Source organism: Canis aureus, chromosome 31 (assembly GCF_053574225.1).
Source record: "Canis aureus isolate CA01 chromosome 31, VMU_Caureus_v.1.0, whole genome shotgun sequence".
Taxonomy (NCBI): Eukaryota; Metazoa; Chordata; class Mammalia; order Carnivora; family Canidae; genus Canis; species Canis aureus.
The window spans coordinates 4,578,493-4,595,318 of NC_135641.1; the positions used below are offsets into that span (position 1 = coordinate 4,578,493).

Consider the following 16,826-nt stretch of genomic DNA (forward strand, 5'->3'; position numbering starts at 1 on the left):
ACCTGGACCTGGTGAGTGGGGTTGCCACCTGGGCCTCACCCATACCTGGTGACTCAGGTCCCCACATGGGCCTCTTGGACCTGGTGAATCTGGTCCTTACCTGGTCCTCACCCGGACCTGGTGACTCTGGTCACCACCCGGGCCTCACCTGGACCTGGTGAATGTGGTCCCCAACTGGGCCTCAACCTGTCCTGGTGACTTTGTTCCCCACCTGGACCTGATTGCTGTGGCCTCCTTCTTGGCCTCACCTGGAACTGGTGACTCTGACCCTATCTGGGCCTCACCCAGATCTGGTGACTCTGGTCCTCACCTCGGCATCATTGGTACCCAGTTACTCTGTTCCACACCTGAGCCTCACCTGGACATGATGACTCTGGAATCCCTCTGGGCCTCACCCTGACCTGGTGACTCTGGTCCCCATCTGGATGTCACCTGGACCAGGTAATTCTAGTACCTCTCTGGGCCTCAACCAGACCTGGTGACTCTGGTCCTCAACTGGGCCTCACCTGGACCTAGTGAATATGCTCCCCACCTGGGCCTCATCTGGACCTGGTGACTCTGGTCCCTACCTGGGCATCATCAGGACATGGTTCCTCTATTCCCTACTGGGCCTCAATTGGAACGGGTGACTCTGATCCTCAGCAGCATGCCTCAAATGCACCTTTCCACTAGCTGCGTTCTTATGGCCGTGAGAATGTAGCTACATTGTAAGTCAGGAGGTTCAATGTATTCCACTCTACTGCACCTAGAGACACAAGTATTGAAGCCTGCAGCTAGCTCCTTTTGTCCTATGAGCTTCTGACCAACACGTCTAGTGATGATGTTCGAAATTTCATCTGAAGGCCGTGTGGAACTGTGAGGGACTGGGGGTGAGCTCAAGTCTCAGAAGAAAGTACCCTTTGGACACTTCGTTCCACTAGCTTCCCATGTATGGAACTTAGTGTGTAGCACCAATCCTAGAGAGCAGTTCCTCACATATCTCTGGATTGGGCTTGGAGACACTAGTCGTGTGGGCCGGCACCTTCCACTAACCTCTCACAACCCTTCAGTCACGATTCAAGCCTAGGCCTGATAGGAGTGAAGTGTACCTGCAGTCAGCATGTGGGAGGTACAGGGAATAAGTTCAAGTCTCAGAAGTGTGTATGCTTTACGGGCAGATGTATGCTAGACAGTTATTGATGGGAGCTAGAACTGAGGTATACTCTAATTGAACAAGGACATTGGCAATCGCTGTATTGAACTCAGATACACGTGAGTACAGGCCTGTCACTTCCACATGCTTTTTACACAACCTCTTCCAGCACCTAACATAAAGGTGCTAGGACCTAAGTCTACAGGCAGTCAAGATGTGGGACGGTCCTGCCCTGACCTCAGCTCTTACAAGGAAGCATGCCTAGAAGTCAGCTTTCAACTAGCTGCGTTCTTATGGCAGTGAGAATGTAGCAGTATTCTAATTCAGGAGGTTCCAAGACTACCACTCTACTGCACCTGGAGATACCTTCCAGGTCTGCATTGTTCCACTTGCGTCTCATAACCTTCTGACAAAAGTCTATGGTGAAGATGTTTGATACTCATTCTGCAGGCTGTATCAGACCGTGAGGGACTGAGTGCGAGCTCAACTCTCAAAACTAAGTTGCTTTTGGAAAAGGCGTTCAGCTAGCTTCTCACCTATGGAACTTAGTATGTAGCACCAGTCTAAAACAGGAATTACTAGGAAATCGCTGGATTGACCTTGGTGGCACTAGTCTTGTGTGACGGGACATTCCACTTACCTCTCACCACACTTCCGTCACGCATCGAGTCTAGGCCTTTTAGAAGCGAAGTGTACCTGAAGGCAGGATGTTGAGGTACAGATCATAAGCTCAACTCTCAGTAGTGTGTATGCCTGGGAGGCAGATTTCTGCTAACCGCTCGTACATGGGAGTTAGAACATAACTACACTCTGATTGAAGAAGTCCGTTGGATATCGCTGTATTCAACTCAGATACACGTGAGTTCAAGCCCGACGCTTCCACATGCTTTTCTCACAACCTCTCCTAGCACCTAACACAAGGATGTTAGCAGCTACGTCTACAGTCAGGCAGGATGCGGGAGGGTCCTGCCCTGAGACAGCTCTCAAAAGGAAGCATGCCTCAAAGCCAGCTTTCTACTAGCTGCGTTGTTATGGCCTTCAGAACGTAGCACCACTGTAAGTCAGGACGGTCCATGTATACCGCGCTACTGCACCTGGAGAGACAAGCATTGAAGCCAGCAGCTAGCTCCTTGTGTCCTATGAGCTTCTGACAAACATGTCTAGTGAGGATGTTCGAAATTCCATCTGAAGGCTGAGTGGAACTGTGAGGGACTGGATGTGAGCTCAAGTCTCAGAGGCAAGTACCCTTTGGACACCGTGTTCAACTAGCTTCTCATGTATGGAACTTAGTATGTAGCACCAATCTAAGAGAGCAGTTCCTCACATATCTCTGGATTGGGCATGGAGACACTAGTCGTGTGGGCCGGCACCTTCCACTAACCTCTGACAAACTTCTGTCACGCATCGAGCCTAAGCCTGACAGGAGCGAAGTGTATCTGCAGTCAGCATGTGCGAGGTACAAGGCATAAATTCAAGTCTCAGAAGTGTGTATGCTTTGCAGGCCGATGTTTGCTAGACATCGAGGGGAGGTATACACAAGCTACACTCTAATTAAACAAGGACGTTGGCAATCGCTGTATTGAACTCAGATTCACATAAGTACTGCCCTGAAACTTCCACTTGCATTTCTCCAACCTCTCCCAACACCTAAAATAAGGATGTTAGCAGCTACGACTACAGGCAGGCAGGATGTGGGATGGTCCTTCCCTGAGCTCAGCTTTCAAAAGGAGCATGACTTGAAGCCAGCTTTCTCTTAACTGCATTCTGATGGCCATGAGAACATGGCAGCATTGTAATTCAGGATGTTCCATGAATACCGCTTTACTGCACCTGGAGACACAACCTTGAAGTCTGAAGCTTGCCCTTTGCATCCCATGAGCTTCTGACAAACATGTCTAGTGAGGATGTTTGTAACTGTATCTGCAGGCAGTGTGGAACTGGGAAGGACCACGTTTCAGCTCATCTCCGAGAAGGAAGTTCCCCAGAGAGAGAGCTTTCAGCTAGGTACTCAGTTTTGGAAGTTAGTATGTAGCTCCCATCTGAGGGAGGAATTCCTCAGAAGTTGCTGGATTGAACTAAGACACATTTGCCTCTCGCAAAACTTGCTTCCCGTATCGAACGAAGTTCTTTGTAAGTGAAGCGTACAGGCGGTCAGCATGTGGGCTTTACAAGCCATAAGGTCAACCAAAGGAGTGTGCATGCCTTGGAGGCAGCTGTCCGCTAGGCGTGAAATTGAACAGGCAGACACTTGATTCTCACTCCGCGATTCTCCCGCATACAACGAAATGCTGTGGAAGCAGAACGTACAGGCAGTCAGGATGGGGGAGGTACAGGCCATAAGCTCAACTTGCAGAAGTGTGTATGCTTTGCAGGCCGATGTCTGCTAGACACTTATCGAGGCGAGGTATACCCGAGCTACACTCTAATTGAACATAGACGTTGGCAATCGCTGTATTGAACTGAGATACACGTGAGTACAGTCCTGACACTTCCACTCGCATTTCTCCAATCTCTTCCAGCACTTCACCTAAGGATGTTAGCAACTATGAGGCTGGGCAGGCAGGATGCGGGAGGGTCCTGCCCTGAGCTCACCTCTCACAAGAGAGCTTGCCTAGAAGTCAGCTTTCAACTCGCTGCATTCTAATGGCCGTGAGACCATAGCAGTTTTCTAACTCAGGAGGTTCGAAGAATACCACTCTACTGCACCTGGAGACACCTTCCAGGCCTGCATTATTCCACTTGCGTGTCACAAGCTTCTGACAAACGTCTCTGGTGAAGATGACCTAACCCTCGCCCTAACCCTAAACCTAGCCCTAACTTTAACTCTAACCGCTAACACTAACCCCTAACCCTAAATCACACCCTAACCCCTAACCCTAACTACAAACCTAGCCGAACCCTAACTCTAACCATAACCCAAACCCCAACTCCTAACCTCCTGCCATAATCCCTAAAGTCTAAACCCTAACCCTAACTCTAACTCCTGTCCCTAACCCAAACCCCCATCCTAACTCCTAACCACTGACCCTTACCCTTATCCCTCACCCTAACCTCTAATCTGTAACCATAAGCATAATCACTAACCCCTAACATCTAACCTAAGCCTAACCACCAACCACCTCCCCTCCCCTGACCCTACCATTCATTCTACCCATTCACTTACCCTATGGTTCTGAGGAGTCCCTTCTGACATGGACGTGGCCCCCAACGGCGCCTCCAGAGTCCTCCAGGGGGTCCTGAGGAAGCCGGGCTCCTGTGAATGCGGACGTGGCCCCACGTGTTCCAGAGTCATAGTCAGTGGGTCCTGAGTACTCCGGGTATCCTCTCAACGTGGAGTATGTCTCCTCTGGAAGGAGGAGGAACATCCTTCTGGATGCCTCACATCCTCTGGAAGCCTCACAGCAGGTTCTCAGGAGGCCAGGGGTTCCTGTCAGCCTGGACATGGCCCCATGTCCCCTGAAAACTCACCGCGGTACTGAGGAGGCTGTGGGTTCCTGTCAGCCTAGACGCAGCCTCATGTGTCCCGAAGACAAAGTGCAGGTCCTGAGGAGAACGCGGGTCCTCTCAGTCTTGACGTGGCCCCACATTTTCCTCAGCCTCACCATAAGACCTGAGGAGGCCGGGGGCTCTTGTCAGAATGGACGTGGCCCCAAATCATCCGAATCATTCACAGTGTGTCCTGAGGAGGCCGGAGAATTCTGTCAGTGTGGATTCGGCATCCACATTTTTCTTAGGCTTCACCACAGGTTCTGACAAGGCTGGGGTCTTCTGTCCGCATGGACGCATCCCCATATTTCCCGAAGTCTACACCGGGGGTCCTGAGGACATCAGCGTCTGGTTGTGTGGACATGGCCCCACGTCCTCCCAAAGCAACACCGCAGGTTCTGAGGTGGCCGAGGCTCCTGTCACTGTGGATGCTGCCCCCAGCTTCCAGAAGACTCAACTTATGTCCTGAGGGGCCAGTTAGCTCCTGCCAGAGTGGACGCGGTGCACCATCTTTCAGAAGCTTCCCCACATGTTCTGAGGCGGCCCAGGGGCTCCTGTGAGCGTGGATGGGGGTCCACAACTCCCTGAAGCCTCACCGCAGGTCCTGAAGCGGCCCAAGGGCTCCTGTCAGGGTGGATGTGGGCCCACATCTTCCTGAAGCTTCACCGTGTGTCCTGAGGAGACCGGGGCTCCTGTCAGCGTGAACGCTGTGCAATATCCCCCTGAAGACTCCCCGCACATTCTGAGGAGGCTGTGGCTCATCAGCATGGACATGTCCCCACGTCTTCCTCAGGCCTCCCCAGCACAGGCTGGCTCATGTTAGTGCAGGCAGACGAGGCCTACTGCACATGCGTGCCCCTTGGGCGGTGCCTGGGCTTGGGCGCCCCCTGCGGGATCCTCAGGCACTACAGGAGGCTGTGAAGGAGGCACGTGCCCATCCCGGGGCCCACCTCTGCCTCCTTCCAGGCTCCATCTGTGGCCTGTTAGATTCGGAAATGTCTGACTGAAAAGGAGCCCAACACACAGCTTCCCCAAAAATACTTAAGGAGAAAGAATTGGAGCCCAAAGGACGCAAAATGAAATGTGGACCAGACTTTTACCACATCCTGTAAAACTCACTCAACCCTCTTCCACTGTGGGCGGGACCGTGGGCTGGTGCAGACACCATGGAAACAGTGTGGAGGCTCCTCCGGAAGTTACAAATAGAGCCGACCTGCAACCCGCATGTGTAAAGCCTGGAGCTCACTCCGAAGATACAGATGCAGTGAGATGTGGGACAACTGCACCACAATGTCCACAGCAGCCAGGTCCACAGTAGCCACAATATGGGAGGACCCTCGGTGCCCTCTGGCAGATGATGGATAAAGAGGATGTGAGATAGATGATGGCCATAGAGAGCGGAATGGTACTCACCTATCAAAGAGCAGGAAATCTTTCCATTTGCAATGACGTGGATAGAAGTAGAGGGATCATCTTAAGTGAAATAGGTCATTCGGAAAAGAGAATGACCGTGAGGTGTCATTCATAGGTGGAATTAAAGAAGCAAAGCAGATGAACATCTGTGAAGGGAAGGAAAAACAAATAAGATGAAAACAGATGCAGGAAATACAGACTCTTAATTGTAGGAAACAAACTGAGTGTTGCTGCAAGGGAGGGGACAAGGGAGAGGATAACAGGGGACTGGCATGAAGGAGGGCACGTGGTGTCACGAGCACTGCAGTTTTCTCCAACTGGTGAATCTCTGAATTCTTCCTCTGAAAGTATAATACACTATACGTTAATTAATTGGGTTTAAATTAAATTAAGTTAAAAAATCAGTTGTATCAGAGCACGTTTCCTTCTGGACTCTCGGTTCTGCTCCTTCAGCTTATGCTGGGACCAACCCTCGTGGGTCTGGTTTGTTTAAGTAGGCATCAGGCCTCGTCCATGGACCAGCCCAGGGCTAGAAATAACGACCCCGAGATCAGGACCAGAGGTGAGGTCAGGAGTCGGATGCTTAACCGACGGAGCCAGGAGGGTCCCGAGGACAACACTGCTTTATCCTGTGTCTCTGTGACATCGTTTGAAATAGGAAAGTGCTGCGTCCCACTCTGTCCTGCTTCTCCAATACTGATTTCCTCTCCGGGGTCATTTGTGGGGGCGGATGGAAGTTATGGGGTTTTTTTCCTATTTATAGGATCTGCCACCATGATTTGACAGGAATGACATTGAAATAGTGGCTTCAGGAACTGCGGACATTTTCACAAGATGAGGCTCCCAAACCACGAGCCCAAGATGGCCTCTCAGAGCCTGGTATGGCTCAGTGCACAAGTCTTGTGCTCCTTTGGTTCAGTCTCATTATTTATTCTCTGTGATGCTCCTGAGAAGGGAGTCACATCCGTCATTTCCTTCCTGAGTGCTCATTGTCAGGACACAGCAAGCCCCACAATAGAATAAAAACTGAGCCCAGGCCAAGGGCAGGAAGCCCCTATTAGAACAGATCTCAATGCCCTTGAAGGCCCCATATCAAAATGTAAACAGAACTTGAGGAATTGCTCCAGCCCTTCGGGAGTTCCCTGAGACCAGCCCTTAAAACTAAGCTAAAACCCACCTCGGGGTCCAAGTCCCTGCTCCACTGTGTCGGGTATACATGGACACAAGCTCGAGCTTGTAAATAAACCCTCGTGTGTTTGCATCAGTGTCAGCTTCTCGGTGGTTTCTCGGATTCACAATCTTGGGCACAACAGTCTGAGATACAAAAACAAAACCAAAAGAAGCTCGGACGCAGGTAGAGTGAACGTAGGGTTCTGAGAGAAGCGGCGGAGACCCGGGGACTTGGGAGCTCTTCTGTGGAGGTCCCAGCAGACTGGGGGGCAGGATGCTCAGCCCCAGAGCCAGAGGACCTAGAGACCCCACCCATATCCCGCCCATCAGGGCCTGGTCTCAGGGAGCAGCACAGCGCCACCTGCTGGAGCCCAGAGGCGCTGACGCCCACCCCGCCTCTGACCCCCACAGGTGCAAATCCCAGGCAGATGTGCACCTGACAATCAGCGCCAAGGCCCATGCCCAGACCCCACAGAGACCATTTGATGCCACCAAGTTGTCAGACCAGAGAGGCTGCAGAGCTTCAGCTCTGCCTCGAAAGTAGAGTCTAGATTCCTTTGTAGTTTGTGCTCTTTTTTCATTTATTTTCTTTGATTCTATTTTATTAATTGCCTTATTTTAACTTTTATGTATGTACCTTATATATTTCTTATTTTTACTTTCATGGTACTTTAATTGTGTTTCTTATTTTGGGATTTAGAATCTTTTAATGAGCAGGCCAAAATAATCTGGGTTTTTTTTTGGTGTGGAGGGCAGTTGTTATTGTTTGTCTTGGTTTTTCTTTTTCTTCCTTCTTTCTTTTCTGGAATAAATAATGAGATGGAGAAATTCTCCTCCATAAAATAACATGAGGTAGTACTCACAGGCAGGAAGTTCATCAATACACATATATGATGTCTAACTACAGTTTAAAACAATGATTATAAAGATAGCAGCTGGGCTGGAAAAAGAGCACAGAAGAAAACTAGAGAATCCCTTACTGTAGAAATAAAATAACTAAAATCTAGTCAGGCCAACGTTAAAAATGCTATAACTGAGATGCAGTCCCAAGTAGAAGCCTTAAAAACAAGAAACGTTATGGACCATAGAGGCAGATTTTGGGAACTCAGCCACTTATTAAAACAATAACATTCATATAATAGGAGACTCAGAAGATGAAGAGAGAGAAAAGGTGGGCCTTGCTCAGCCATTAGAAACGACAAATACCCACCATTTGCTTCAAGGTGGATGGAACTGGAAGGTATTATACTGAGTGACGTAAGTCAATCGGAGAAGGACAAACATTGTATGTTCTCATTCATTTGGGGAATATAGATAATAGTGAAAGGGAATATAAGGGAAGGGAGAAGAAATGAGTGGGAAATATCAGAAAGGGAGACAGAACATAAAGACTCCTAACTCTGGGAAAAGAACTAGGGGTGATTGAAGGGGAAGTGGGCGGTGGGTGGGTGTGAATGGGTGACGGGCACTGAGGGGGGCACTTGACGGGATGAGCACTGGGTGTTATTCTGTATGCTGGCAAATAGAACACTAAGAAAAAGTCAATTTATTATTTAAAAAAAAGAAAGAAACAAAGAGTGGCACCTGGGTTGCTCAGTCAGTTAAGCTTCTGTCTTAGGCTTGGATCATGATCCAGGTCCCAAGGTAGGCTCCCTGTTCAGCTGGGAACCTACTTCTCTCTCTCCCTCTGTCCCACTCGCTCATGCTTTTTCTCTCCTCACTCTCTCAAATAAATAAATAACATCTTTGAAAAAAAAATCAAACAAACCTAGAGGGAAGAGAAATCTCCCATGTAGAAGAATTTCAAACAATTTGTGCAGACATTCCACCGTCAAGTTCATGAGCATAGCTTCCCACTCTTATGTGTGCAATACACATAGTAACTTCCTTCTACAAAATATATTATGAAAAGCTTAAAATAATAATGATAAAATAATAATAATAATAATAATAATAATAAATAATCAGTTTACTACGGAGAAAGCTGACAAACCCTACTTCAGCAAGATGACCAGAACGATGCCAAGACTGATAAATCATGTAGATAGTATCTATTCTTTGTATGATATAATGAAAATGGCAGTATATCTCTGTATATAATCTACAGAAATATTTCAATCATGATATAAACAACAGACATGTCTCAACTGAGGGAAATTTTACAAAATAATCTACTTCTCAAAGTGTTCCAGTTCAACAAATCAAGGAAAGGCTGAAAGACTGTCACAATCCAGAGGAGCCTAAGAAAATAAGAGGACAAATAGAATGTCATATGAGGGGTGGTAACTTAGCAAAAACTAAGGAAATCTGAATAAAGTATGGTCTTTGGTGAATGCGAATATTTTAATATTGATTCATTAGCTAATATTTGTACCATACTAATATAAGATATCAATAATTGGAGAAATTGAGTGCAAGTGCATGTGAATGCTCTGTACTATCTTCTCAATTTTCCTATAAATCTTTGTTTTTTTCCTAATAAATAAGATTTATTTTGAAAATTGACTAAAATGAATCAGGCTCCAAGTGTGAAGACATTTTAAGAATCGTTGAATTAATTTTGCCTTATTCTTTTTTTTTTTTTAATTTTGCCTTATTCTTAAAGAGTTCCTTCCATGGGAACAAAGTAAGAATTTTAGATCATAAGGAAAGAAAAAACACTTAGGAACAGGTATAATGCCTCCTCAACCTGAAAAGCAGGAACGGATAATAAATAGCAAAAATCAGATAAAAATAATTCTAGTATAATAGACACCATATTGCAAGTGCGTTTAAAATTAGCAATGTATAACATTTATTTCCCTGACATTTGTCTTCCAGAGAGTTCACAGTGTTTCAGTGTCAGTTGAAAAAGGGGAAGAATCTCAGGGAAGAATCCTTCACATAATAATAGGACCATTGGTAATAATGTCTCTCAGTTCTTTCCAAATCCATAAAGATGCATTTCCTGATGAGTGACTGAGCTGTGAAGAAAGAGAAGACATTCCCTCATCCCTCTGATTTACTTGTGTCAGAATATTTTAAGCATAGTACTACAGATAGTAGTAAATTATCCTTATTAACAGGAAATACGTCTCAGATTGGAATCTGAGCAATCAGAAGTGCAGAGAAAAAACACTTTGACTTGCTCTTCATCTTATAAAGACAAAGGACAGCTTTTCTATGTACAAAGTCAGTTGTCAAGATAGCCTCAGGGAGTAAGAGTCTGCAGCATCGAATCCCGCTGCAGAACTGGGACGCCCAGGAGCCAGGTCTTCCTGATACCAAATCCCAGGGCCTGTCCCCCAACACACGCTGCCAGTTGAGGTCATTTGCAATTGCTCTCTTAGGAGCTCCTGGGAAGGGGGTAGGAGCTAGCTAGGATGGGAATGGATGCAAGGAGGCCGAGAAAATGAAGGCCTTTCCACTTTAAGTTCAGCGTTCGAAAACGTCAAGCCATCCCAGGACTCTGTGAAGAAGAGCTGAAATTTACATTACTTCAGTTGCAGGAAAAAAACAAAAGTTTACAGCTTATTGCCCTGGAAAGCCCCACAATAGAATAAGAACTGAGCCCACGCCAAGAGCTGGAAGCACCTATTAGAATGAGAACAGAGCTCAATGCCCTTGAAAGCCCCATATCAAAATGTAAACAGAACTTGAGGAATTGTTCCAGCCCTTCTGGAGGTCTGTGAGACAAGCCCTTAAAACTAAGCTAAAACCGGGATCCCTGGGTGGCGCAGCGGTTTGGCGCCTGCCTTTGGCCCAGGGCGTGATCCTGGAGACCTGGGATCGAATCCCACGTCGGGCTCCCGGTGCATGGAGACTGCTTCTCCCTCTGCCTGTGTCTCTGCCTCTCTCTCTCTCTGTGACTATCATAAATAAATAAAAATTAAAAAAAAAAAACTAAGCTAAAACCCAACTCGGGGTCCAGGTCCCTGCTCTGCTGTGTTGGATTCGGGTGTACTTGAACACAAGCTCGAGTTTGGAAATCAACCCTCATTTGTTTGCATTGGTGTCAACTACGTAGTGGTTTCTCAGATTCGCAATCTTGGGCACAACATCCCATGTCCCCTCCCACCTGAGCTGAACCCCTATGCCCTCCAACCCAGGCTGTCCCTCAGTCACCTCCCCGCCCACTACAGCTGGGCACAGGCCCTCACGCAGTTCCACGGGCACGGTGGGCACCCTGCCATCCCCAGCCTCCCAGAGGAAGGAAGGAGGTTTCTGCAGGACACACTCCCATGGTTGCCCCAGGGCTCCCTGACCAGCAAAGCAGCTCGTGACAGGTCAGGGTCTGTATCACTGATGCCTGCTCCTCCTCCCCGGTTTTCCCACAGGAAATGAAGGAGGAGGCCTTGGTCTCCTCCTAGGACATCACGCAGGTAGACCTGGACGTCAACAGGACATTCAGCAGTCACATCATGTTTTTGTACTACTACAGGGTAGGGTGAGGCTGAGGGGCCAGGGGGGATCGGCTCCGGGGGAGGACCAGGGGCTTCTGGGTCGGGAACACAGGGCTTCCAGGCCGGGAGAAGAACAGCACCAGCAACACACAGCTGCATGGTAAGGTGCTGGGGATGTACCCCGTGCCCCCTCCCCCGGGTTCTCAGGGATGAGGAGGCCACTAGGATGGGGCCTCCAGGGGTTGCCATGTGAGCTGAACCCCAAAGGTGTGAGGGACGGCCCTCTGAAAAGCAGGGGGCGGGGTTGCGGGCCATGGGGGGCAGTAAGGGGACCTGGGGGCTGGGTGTATGGCTGTGACTGGAGGAGGACACACATCGATCCGATGAGGGTAGGACGGGTCAGGGTGACACCCCCTCTCGGTGCTTTATATATTTCTAAATTCTATGCATTTAATTTGAGACAATTTGCAATTTGTAAACATACATAGTATGATGACCCGAGATATTGCCCCCAGTCCAGCCAGGGCCCTGCACTGACCACACGGGGACCCAGGAGCAGGTGTCACAGCAAACCCCAGACTGGGGTCGCCTTTATCTGTAGACGTCTCCCCGTGCATCTTAGAGAAAGGGTTTGCCATGTGTCTGCCAGCCCCACACCCCATCCCCCCATTTCCCAGAAACACATCATCCCCCTACATCATCATCCCCCATGGCCTTGCCCCTACACCATCCCCCTCACACACACAAAGCCCCACACAATCCCCACCCACACTATACCTCAACACTATCCCCCCTACACCAGCCCCCAACTCCACCACCATCATACGCATGCCCCCACACCATCCACCCGCACACCATCGGCCCTGAGCAAAGACCTGGTGCAGCTGCCCCCTGTGGGACATGCTCAGCCTCCCCGGGGTTCTTTGGATACCCTGCTCCCATCAGAAGCCTGGGTGTCCCATAAAGTACCCAGGGGTTGCAGGGAGGAGGGAAGACAGGGAGCCCCCGACACGGTGTGTGCAGGTGAGTGGTGCAGAGGACCCACTGTGCCCTGCCTCCGCCCACTGTCCCTCCTGGAGCGTGGCACACCCTGCACAGGACACCAGCCTCTAACCTAGAGGGACCTGGGCTGACTGGGCACCAGGCTCTGGGGAGCTGGGTTGATTTGAGCCCCCAACAGGCCCAACACAAAGACTAATGGGATCCAGCCCCCCCATGGCCGTCGCCAGCCCTGGATTCTGGCCCCGGGCTGAGCGAGCCTTCTCACAGTTGAATGTGGCCTCCTGGGCACTGGGTGAGCCCCACAGATACAGGTCGCTGAACTAGGGCAGACTGGGGGATCCCGGTACCCCCCAGGGTGGGGAGAGCAGTGGTAGGCCGGTGGGCCCCACCCATACCCACACCAGGAGGCAGACTCCTATAGGTGTTGGGGCCCCAGGGGTCCCAAGGCCAGGGTCCAGCTGCCCTGCAGGGACCCAGCACAGGAGCCCATGAGCTGCAGTTCCAGGTCAGCTCTGCTGTCCTCAGAACCGTCACTCAGGCTGAAGCCTCAGGACACACGCCCCCAACCAGAGTCCACACATGCTTCCAGGTGGGGGACTCCAGCACTCACCCCCCCACCCCGTGTGATCCTTGCCCTCCCCTAAAGACTAAAAGGTCTCCTTCCCTAGGGGAAGGCGCGCACCTTCTGCTCTGAGCCCATTTGCTGTACAAATTCAATAAAGTGTTGTGGTGTGAAAATGCACAGCCAGCCTGTTTCTGTGTCTCCCAGAACTCTGAGTATAGGGCGTGGAGAGACCCCCAGAGAGGAGGAGGGTGTACCACCGGGGCCCCAACCAGCTCATGCAGGGGCGCCGCTAGGCACACACAGCTGACGTCCCACGTGCCATCCAGGGGTGGCCGGACGCCAGGGTCAGGCCTCACAGACTTTACTGGGACTCAGCCTGTGCCCTGTGCGCCAGAATGGGCGGGACAGAGTGACAGCCAGGGAGCCTCAGGTCACCAGGGTCTGTGCAAAGTGACCTGAGAGGTCACTGCTCCCTCTGTCCAGGAGGCCGGGCCTGGCCGGGTTCCGGGGAACTTCCTCCCCTCCCCGCATCTCCGTGCCTGGGTGCCTTGGGCACAGAGGGCCTGCGGGGCGGTCAGCGTGGCCGTGGAAGTGATATCAGGACAGCAGGCCCTTGTGCTGTGCCAAGATTGCGAATCCGAGAAACCACCAAGGAGCTGACACCGATGAAACTCCTGAGGGTCTCTTTACAAGCTGGAGCTTGGGTCCAAGTGCACCAGACACATTGGAGCAGGGACTTGGACCCTGAGACTAAGAGGCGAGGCAGCTCGTGGACCAGTGGACCATGGGATATGCAGAAAGTTGCACAGTCATGTCGGTCCACATGTAGTTGGCCGACTGAATTACACCTTACCCTATAGTATCCACTTGAGCTGGTCTATTACTTTGGTCAGAATTGGTGCATGATTTTGGCGGGGACAAAGCAGGGTTACATTGTTATGAGCCGATTTCCAATTAGGGTGTGCCCAGTGGCCTGACTAGGGTGGGGCAGCGCCTTAAGCCATAAGTAGGCCATTTGGGGGTCATAGGGGAGGTGGCGGAGGTAGCACAACATGGAATGAGCCCTGCTCTGTTTGTCCAGGGGTAAGGGATTTTTGTTAACTTTCCTGGGTCCCACACTTACAGCTCATGCACCTGGGCCACCCTCACCAGGTGGACCCAGCATGCACACCTTGTGGTGCTGGATCTCTCATACCAACGTGTGGAGGGCACCCTCCTTGCCCGAGTGAGTAGGGGGTGGGTGAGCATGGGGCTCGGCCTGAAGGCCAGTCAGGACAGGGGACCGACAACCCCAGCCCCATCCGCACCCTGACTCCCACATACAGGCAGCCACATGGCTCCCCGCCATGGGCAGCCAGCTCCTCAGGAGCTCCCCCCAAGGGTGGCCCGAATGTCTGGCTCCCTGCTGGAGAGGCATTGGGGAGAAGAGAAGCAGCAAGCGCTTGGCAGGACCCACTGCCGGACATGGGAATGTGGCCGAGCCGGACCTTCCAGCTCAGCTGACCCTCCAGCGGAAAGACACTGCATGAGCGAGCCCCGGGGTGGACAGGAGAGCCCAGCTAGCCACCCAGTGCCAGCACCAGAAATGAGGTTTTGCCAACCATTTCGGGGTTTTGGGTTACCCAGCCATAGGATCCAATAGCTGCACGTGATAGCTGCATGTCATAGAGACACACTCATCCCAAAACCAACAAAAGTCGGAATGCCCCCAATGTTGTCAAACAGCAGCCAGATGGTTACATACAAGTCGCTGTGATCCCCAATAGGATACATGGAAGACGCTATAAACCATGACTGCAGACGTGCTGGAGGCACGGAGATGTGCCTGCTGGGTTCCAACAAGGAGCACAGAGGGGAAGGAAGCATCCTACGGACAGGGGGCACCTCCTAGGAAAGGACACCAGGTCCCTGTGAAGGCTACAGAGGGTGAAATCTCTCCTCTTCTCTTTGTGCTTCTGGTTTTCCTCCTACATGCCATTGTCCTCAATCATATTAGAAAGAAGTTATTTTATGTTTTTAATTTTCTTTTTATTGGAGTCCAATTTGTATGAATTCTTTCTTCAGCAAGGGTGTCATTCAGGAGAGAAGGAGAGAGAAAGATTTTCCTAGACAGGCAACATAAAAAGGAGTTCATGACCACTTAACCAGTCCAGTAAGGAATTTTAAGAGGGACTCTTCTAGTGGGGGAAAAAAGAGACGAAAAGAAACAAAGACTAGAAAGAACCAGAGAACATCACCAGAAACACCAACTCTTCCGGAAACACAAAGGCACAAAGTTCATATCTTTGAATAATCACTCTGAATGCTGATAGACTAAATGCTCCAATCAAAAGATATAGGGTATCAGAGTGGCTTAAAAAACAGGATCCGGGATGCCTCGGTGGCTCAGGGGTTGAGCCTCTACCTTTGACTCAGGGTGTGATCCTGGAGTCAGGGATCGAGTCACATATTCTGCTCCTGGTGGGGAGCCTGCTTCTCTCTCTGCCTAATTTTCTGCCTGCCTCTCTCTCTCTCTGTCTCTCTCTCTCTCTCATAAATAAAATCATTATTTAAAAAACAAGATCCATCTGTATGCTGCCTACAAGATGCTCACATTAGACTTATAGACACCAGGAGATTGAAAGTCAGGGGATGGAAAGTCATCTATCACGCTAGTGGATATCAAAAGAAAGCTGGAGGACCCATACTTATATCAGACAAAGGAGATTTGAAACCTAACCCTGGGGGACACCTGTTGACTCAGTGGTTGAGCATCTGCCTTTGGCTCAGGGGTGATCCTGGGATCCCAGTACCGAGTCTCACATCGGCCTCCCTTTGTGGAGCCTGCCTTTCCCTATGCCTATGTTTTGCCTCTGCTTCTCTGTGTATCTTTCATGAATAAATAAATAAAATATTTAATTTTTTTTTATTTTTTTAATTTTTTTTTATGATAGTCACACAGAGAGAGAGAGAGAGAGAGGCAGAGACACAGGCAGAGGAAGAAGCAGGCTCCATGCACCGGGAGCCCGATGTGGGATTCGATCCCGGGTCTCCAGGATCGCGCCCTGGGCCAAAGGAAGGCACCAAACCGCTGCACCACCCAGGGATCCCTAAATAAAATATTTAAATTTCAAAAAAGAAAGAACAAATAGTATAAGAGGGATGAAGAAGGGCATTATTTCATAATTCAAAAGACTCTCTATCAAGATCAAACAACTAAATATTTATGCTGCCAACATGGGAGTACCTAAATATAGAAACCAATTAACAGCAAACGTACAGGAACTCACTGATAATAATACAGTGACAGGGGATTTTAACACCCACTTATGGCAATGGACCGATCGTCTATACAGAAAATCAACAGGGGAACAATAGCCTTGACACACTGGACCACAGAGACTCAACAGATATAGTCTGAACATTTCATCCTAAAGCAGAATACACATTCCTTCCTTTTATTATTATTTATGATAGTCACAGAGAGAGAGGGGGGGGCAGAGACATTGGCAGAAGGAGAAGCAGGCTCCATTCACCGGGAGGCCGATGGGGGATTCGATCCCGGGTCTCCAGGATCACAACATGGGCCAAAGGCAGGCGCTAAACTGCTGCGCCACCCAGGGATCCCTACACATTCCTTTCAACTGCACATGGGACATTCTCCAGAACAGATCATATCATGGCCCACAAATCAGCC

At 49.9% G+C, this 16,826-nt stretch overlaps 1 long non-coding RNA gene across 1 annotated transcript; it reads right to left on the reverse strand.

Moving 5' to 3' along the window:
• Positions 1 to 2,617: 2,617 nt before the first annotated feature.
• LOC144302138 (uncharacterized) lies at positions 2,618 to 5,796 on the reverse strand. Its single transcript, XR_013369010.1, has 2 exons — positions 4,296 to 5,796; positions 2,618 to 3,420 (listed from the first exon to the last, which is right to left on the reverse strand). It is a non-coding gene; the product is annotated as an uncharacterized LOC144302138 (long non-coding RNA).
• Positions 5,797 to 16,826: the final 11,030 nt, after the last annotated feature.